The 8,100-nt window shown below is 30.6% G+C and overlaps 1 pseudogene; it reads left to right on the forward strand.

Annotated features, from left to right (window-relative positions):
• The first annotated feature begins 3,223 nt into the window (after positions 1-3,223).
• LOC100793514 (zinc finger MYM-type protein 1-like) lies at positions 3,224-5,673 on the forward strand (annotated as a pseudogene).
• The last annotated feature ends 2,427 nt before the right edge of the window (positions 5,674-8,100 follow it).

Below are 8,100 nucleotides of genomic sequence, written 5' to 3' on the forward strand. Positions count from 1 at the left end.
AAATTTTAATTAATAACATTTTAGGAATAACATTATTTTTTATTATTTGAGATTAGTAAATTAAATGATTTCAACTAATTAACTTTTTTAATCAGGGTAAAAATTTTCTTATAAGAAATATTAGACACATTTTTTTATAATGGTTAAAATATTAAATAAGATAAGATTTTGTGAGTCTCACATTATTATTAATGATTTTTTTTAATTTTTTAATTTTTAATAAACTTTTATCAATTAAAAAATATATATTTAAAAAAGTATGTTAAAAAATATATTTCAAACATTTTTTTATGGAGGTATATCAGTATAGAGGGAGTAATAAGGGACTACGACTTCACTTATTGAATCATTAAATCTTCAAAGTGACTTAAAGTTGGCATGTGAGACAAAATCATCAAATCTACAATACAGCCTCAGCATAGGAAACATATAGGGAGTAATTTTTTTTTTCAGTTATGATCCAATAGTCAATTATTGTGTCTACTAGATCCACTCGTGCACTTTTTATAGGCTGAATAATGGAGCCTATGATATGTTTCCCAACATGGTTTACATCGATAGATGCATCTCATGAACTTCATAAATTATTGGGAATGTCTCAGTGCTAGGGACCTAATATATTGGTTGCAGACGTAGTAGTAGGAAACTAATAGATTGGTCCTGGTACGAATATGTGTCCACAAAAATAGTGTGAATGTTGGTATTTTACTATCTACCGTATGCGATATTCGCACATTATTTGGTATATTAAATTTAAATCCAAAACAAAAGCTCATGTAATATATAACCTTGTAACTTTACGCTTAAACTAAAAACTACATCTTGGTGATAAACTTTTTCATCTTAAAATTAAAAGTTTTACTCATGTGTCTAACATCTTTGTCATTGTGATAATGTTACATTATTTCCACTAGACATGATAACCAAACTCATATTAATGAATATTTTTTCGAATTTATTTCGACTTTGATGAGAGAAATATTCGAGTTGAGTGGGTGCGAGTTTGAATTATTCGGTTTTTTTAATCAGGGTCAAGGTTGAAGATAGGGATGTCACTATTAGCCCATTACTCGTATCCATACTCGATTCGATGATAAAATTATTAAAATTTTATTTATTAGTTGTTAATTTTATTTTAGAATTTTTACATAATTTAAGATTTTTTTTACGATTTTTGTAGACAAGTGGACTACAATGAATTCATTGATATATAAGTAGTTAAAAATAAATGTGTAACAATCAATTTATTTTTTCTAAAATCAAATTTTTAATATAATTTTTTTTTAAAAAAAAAACTTATTTTACAAATCTGAATAGGGAAGGGGTGGGAAAGGGGATATTTGATACATAACGAGTACGAGAAAATGGTAATAAATTTCAACTCATCGAATATCGGAAACATGTACGAGGATATGTTGGAAAATCAAGATTATGGATTGAAGAGACAATATCCGTCTCCGTCCCATCCCATTGCCATGTTTAATTGTTACATGGTTGATTTTCAACTTTATCAATTGTGAAATATGATTTGCTAACTATTTCTAAGAACTTATTATCATGAATCTATTTGAATTAACTTTTAGAAGATGAAAATAAGAAGGTAATAAAATAAATTGAATTTCTTGTATAAGCTAAAATCAGTAAACTTTGAATATTTATAGAAATTAAGTAAATAACTTTATTTTAGCTTTTGAGAGAAAGTCAAGTCATTTTATTTTTTATATTTTTTCTATAAATATTTTTGAAAAAATTTATCCAAACAAAATTTATAATTAAAATATAAAATAACACTTTTGTTTAATTACAATGTGGCTGGGTACGTAATGAGTGATAAAATCATATCCGTGAATTTTATTTAGATAAATTTAGAAAGGAAAACTTGAATTTATGGGTAGAATATTTGGATTTAAGAATTTTGCCATATTTTGTGATGTTCTAGGAATAGATGTGCTTCAATTGAAAAGAAGTGCTACTAACACTTTTTATTACTACTTTTAGCTAAATTTTGAAATTTGAAATTTTGGTATCTGTTAATACTTCTTACAAGTATTTAATTTTTTTTAAAAAAGACAAAATGATAGTAGTAAATTAATGATAGAAGAAAGGCATTGGGAAACCACATGGGGGTGATCAACCAATTAATCTCATAGAAGTACATCAACGCCATTTGATGATGGCCAAAACACAAACATCAAAATAAATATTCATGACTACACAAAAAATATTCACGGCTACCCTGGGCAATTGCCCAGGCTCTGGCCCAAATTCATTTGGTAAAAAAAAAAAAGGTAAAAATTAAAAGAAAAATATTAAAGAAAGGGCAAGAAATTGAAAGGGCAAAACAATTGTAAGAGTTAAAAATTAAAAGGGCAAAAATATAGGTAACAGAAACAAAAGAAGTAAAGCTTCGTCACCGCAGCAACACTGTAGAAACCTTAAAGTTTCCGCCATCGACACCTACTGGTTCTTTTCCGACTACCGCCTTCCCCTTTTTTTTCGGTTAGTAATTGTTTAATTTCAACTGATTGTGGTTTTAAATTGAAACAATTAACACAAAGGTAGCAGAGAAGGAGAAGAAGAAAAATTTGGGTTTATTTGCACCGCCTAGTAGTAGTAGCAGACACAGAGAAGAAGAAAAATTTGGGTTTGTCTTTGAAAGGTTAAATATTTTATGTTATATAGAAGTACTAACATTGTGAAAATGGGTCCCATATTTTTCAAGTTTATCTAAAATCTCATATGGTGAAATTATAATATTGTATCATACTGATAACTTCAATAAATTTCATTATAAAAAATATTTACTTTATAATATATTTTGTCATTTTGTGTGCTGCTAAGTGTCAGATTAAGCTACTACACAGCAAGATTCATTGGTTATAAAAGTTTTATTGATAAGTCAAACTAAAGTGTGTATCTAGTAATATTATAAGCATATAGTATTATTTATAATAGCAGTAAAAAGATCTTTTACAGTGGAATCATACCACTTGTAAATTTGTTTATTGATAGATAAATTATCTACAATAAAGGTTTCTTTTGGTTATCTAATTTTATTAGTTTCTATAATGGTGTTTAATTGAATATAATATAATGCTTGTTCCTACTCTTTATAAATCATAAGAGATTACTTTTATTTTGAAAAACTATTCTTATTTAAATTTTGATTCTTATGATTTTAATTGTTAATTGAGTATTAACTTAAGATCATTTAATTTCAGAGATGAGGAGGTTTTTGGTTGATAGAGCAAGTATTGAGAATGTGAATGTTGTAGAACAAGAAGCCGAATTAGAACCGCCACCTAATGTGGTTAATGAGTTTAACCCAAATGAGATTGTGCGTGATCCAGGTCATAGGAAACAAATTAATGAGTATGCTCCGGATATTCAAGATCAAGTGAGGAGGGCATATATATTGAAGGGTCCAATGCAACCACATTTGCCAAGCTTTCCTCGTACTCCATTTGGAAGTGTTTCTAGAGCATTTAGTAAATCATGGTGTATAAGAATTACACATGGTTAGAATACAGTGAGATCAAGGATGCAGCTTATTGTTTTTATTGCTTTCTCTTTAAGCAACCCGGGAGGGCCGAACACTTTGGTTTTGAAGTCTTCACTAAAAGCGGATATAGAGATTGGAAGCATGCATCTCAAGGCTTGAAAGATCATGTTGGTAGTCATAATAGTTTGCACAACTCATGTGTCAAGCACTACGATGATTATAATAATCAAAGACAAAGTGTGACAAGTAAGTTTGCTAAAGCAACCAAGGAATCAGAAGAATTGTATAAGATTCGTTTGACTTGTTCTTTAGATTGTTCAAGATATCTCATAGCACAAGGCATGGCTTTCCGTGGCCATGATGAATCCTCTACTTCGCTAAATAAGGGCAATTTTAGAGAGATGGTAGATTGGGTAAAATCTCAGAATGAACAAGTGAGGGATGCTTTTGACCGTGGTGGAAAAAATTGCACAATGACTTGCGGTGACATTCAAAAGGAGCTTGCAACGTGTTGTGCACATGAAGTTACCAAGGTGATTATGGAAGAGCTTGGTGATAGACAATTCTCCGTGCTTATTGACGAGTCACGTGATATATCCGTCAAAGAGCAAATGGCGGTGATGTTGAGGTTAGTAGTTGTATTTTCCAATTTCCAATTTTCATTACCTATTATTCTCTATGCCGCCAAGTAAACTGGTTGAATTTGTTTTAGGTTTTTGAATGACAAAGGGAATGTTGTGGAACGATTTATTGCTCTACATCATGTCACAGATACTTCATCTAAGTCATTAAAGGATACTCTTTATGGTATTCTTGATAAGTACACATTATCTATTTCAAGGATACGAGGGCAAGGATATGATGGAGCTTCAAATATGAGAGGTGAATTTAATGGTTTGCAAAGAAAAATTCTAGATGAAAATCCTTATGCTTTCTATGTCCATTGTTATGCTCACCGTTTGCAATTGGTTGTTGTGTCTGTTACTAGTAGTTGCTCATCTATTCATGATTTCTTTGAGTACATCACCTTGATTGTGAATACAACAAGTGCATCTTGTAAGAGGAGGGATGCTTTGATAGAGGCACAACACAAAGATATTTTAAATAAACTTGAGAGTGGTGAGATATCTAGAGGAAGGGGCTTACACCAATCATCTAGTCTCACTAGACCCGGGGATACTAGATGGGGTTCACATCATACTACATTGCTTCGTTTGGATCAAATGTGGTCCTCCGTGTTAAAGGTGCTTAGTATGGTTGATGAAGATGGACGTGGACCATCTCAAGCAGCAGGTTTGATAGAAAAAATGGAGAGCTTTAAATTTGCTTTTATTTTGAGGTTAATGTTAAAGTTGTTTGGTATCACAAACGAGCTTTCAAATATATTGCAAAGAAAAGATCTTAATATTGTGAATGCCATGGAATTAGTTGATGTTGTCAAAGCTCGGTTGGGCACAATGAGAGAGTGGCTGGAATAATTTTTTTGCCGATGTCCAAGGATTTTGTGTTGCTAAAAGTATTCTGGTACCAAATATGGATGACGAAATACCAGTTCGGGGTCGTTCAAGAGCAGAAGGGAGGACTATCACTAATCTTCATCATTACCGTGCAGAGATTTTTTATGTTGCTATTGATAAAATATGTGTGGAGATGGATCACCGCTTTAGTGAAGGAAGTAACATTATACTTGATTGCTTCTCATGTCTTGACCCCAAGAACTCTTTCTCCAAGTTTGATGTTGATAAGCTTGCTCGTCTTGCTGATATTTATCATGCAGACTGATGATGACCGAGGAACAATTAGGGATCAACTTGAAACTTATGTGCTTCAAGTGAGAAGAAATGCTTCTTTTTCCACTTGTGAAGATGTTCAAAGTTTGGCTATGAAGATGGTTCAAACTGAGAAACATTTGGTATTTCCATTGGTTTATAAACTTATTGAGCTAGCTTTGATATTGCCGGTGTCGACAGCATCCCGTTGAAAGAGCTTTTTCAGCAATGAAGATTATCAAGTCTAAATTGCACAATAAGATCAACGATGTGTGGTTCAATGACTTGATGGTATGTTACACCAAGCGGGAGATATTCAAGTCACTTGATGATATTGATATTATTCGAACATTTACCGCAAAGAAGTATCGGAAAGGACACTTGCCTCGTAATTTTATTTAACCCGCTATTGTAAGATTATGTTTATCTCTTTTATTTTAAACTATATTTTTGTTGACAAAATGACGAGTCTCTTTTATTTTGATTGATTACTATTTACATATTATATACAATGTGAATTTGCTATCTTTAAATTTTTGCCCAGGCTTTATAATTTTTCTGGCTCCGCCACTGCTATCACCCCACCTTGCCTCAAAATAAACCCAATAGTATAAACGATGCATGTTGTTCCTTTTCCAACACACTAATAGTCTGTTGACCATCAATTCCAAAACCCTCCCTCCCCAAAATGACCAACGAAACATCCTTGACATGCAACACTACACACTGTACAACCATGGCAGCAACGGAAAGCCTTTCCCTCCTAATTCTAACATAAAATGACCATGCATGTTTTTGTCTTATTTGATGAATATATGATTTTATATTTTTTAATAAATTTTAACTAATAATAAAATATGTGTTATAAAGTGTATTGCCAACACTATAAATTTGATCTGAGTATTTAAGGAATTAAAAAATAATATGTCTAGGTAAAGGAGCTTAAATTCAAGGAATTGAACTTAGTTTAATTTTGTTAATTAGAACTTCAATTTTAGGATTGATTTTTGTATTTATTTGAATTCATCATATTGGTTAGTTCTACAAATTATGCAATTTGGTGATTGATTTGCGATCTTTATTGAGAAGATGATTCTATTTTTTGATTTTATTATTTGTAATGCACTTGATTTTAATTTTTTTTCTTACAATGATCCAGGTACCCATTAACTATAAGCTCTAACCAATTGAGCTAATTAGTCAATTATATTATAAAATAAATAATGTTATTATATATAACACTAAAATTTTTAATGTATATTTAATGCGCATGTAAATTTAAATAATAAATTTTATGACAATTAATTTTAATATAAATCATACAAATTATTTAATCCGTATATTTTTTATAAATAAAAAATATTTACCATCACAAAATTTAATATATATTAAATTTTTTAATAATAAAAAAATTTTAATACATAAATAAATAATTTAACATATTAATAAGTAAATTATTAAAGAAAAAAATTTTAAAAATGCAAAAATACTAAATAAACCAGCAATACTACTGGATGCACCTAGTAAAACCTTCCTTTTTTTCACCAAACCTCCTTTTAAAAAAAAATGTTGATATATATAAAACAGTGTACTATCATACTTTATTCAAACACATTAGTGCCATACTTCTCAATACAATATGTTTATGAACACAGGCTATGAGGGGACAATGTCACTGTCTAATTATTAAGTTGGTCGTGAGAAACTTTTAGCAAGAAGAGGGTGGCGCGCGTAATTATTAGTAAATCTAGTTGATGTAATATCCCATATGCTGTGTTAATTAAGATCATTCTTTCTGTTTAGAAATTCACGTCAAACTGATAAGACCACAAAACACTAAACTAATTTATCTGCGGGGATGCCTTGTGGATGCAACAAGTATGCAAATTTATTCAAATAATGGTACTTTCGTACAACATGCGTGGTGGGTATAGATAAGAATATTTATACCACCATCACCTTAGCATTTTGTTGGGGCCAGTTAATGGATACTACTAAGTAACACAAACCGGTGCTTCAGCATATATGCTAGCTCATTAAGTATATATGTGTGCATGACAATTGAACGATTCTAGTATTTAGATACATCCTCTTGGTTCAGTACGTATCATATTTAACGTGTTTCTATGCTTCTAATTAAACCACTGCTTTAATTTGGACAAAGATTGATTTTGGTTTTCGTGGTTCTTAAAACAAATACAAACAAGAAAAAGCCAGCTAGACTAAAGAAAGATTGAAGGCCTAAGTGACAGCTATAAAATTATTATATAAACCTAAACTGTAAGTAATTTTAATTAGTTGCAACTATACTCAACTAGTTTTTTGGTGTTACAAGATTTTTTTAGAAAAAATTACCTATCAAACAGCATGAGGATGAAAATTAACTCGCGATCCTTGATCATTTGTTTCAAACCTAAGTGACAGCTTTGGACAATTTATTTTTTCATAGTTTCTATGTCCAACTCGACGTACTTTTATCTAACTTTAATCTTGACCCTTTTGTGCCTCAACTCATAAAAAGCTAATTAAGTAAAGCTCAATGGCCTGTAGGTTCGTTCTTGCGAAAGGTGGCAAACACGTTCAAAAGTTGAAATTTATTACAAAAGAATAATTTGTTTAACTCTTTCATGCTAGTCTTACTCAATGCTGAGGAGGATATGATATAATATTAATAAGGACATATGATAATTTATTTTAATTATTGCACCATTTGGGGAACCCAAAAATAATATAAACTATGCCCTACCAGTTCTATGTCTCAAAATCCTCGCATGTCCACATGTATGAGCTTTATGACATGATTAGATTTTTCAAAAGTATTCTATAAAC

This window comes from Glycine max, chromosome 18 (assembly GCF_000004515.6).
Source record: "Glycine max cultivar Williams 82 chromosome 18, Glycine_max_v4.0, whole genome shotgun sequence".
Classification (NCBI taxonomy): Eukaryota; Viridiplantae; Streptophyta; class Magnoliopsida; order Fabales; family Fabaceae; genus Glycine; species Glycine max.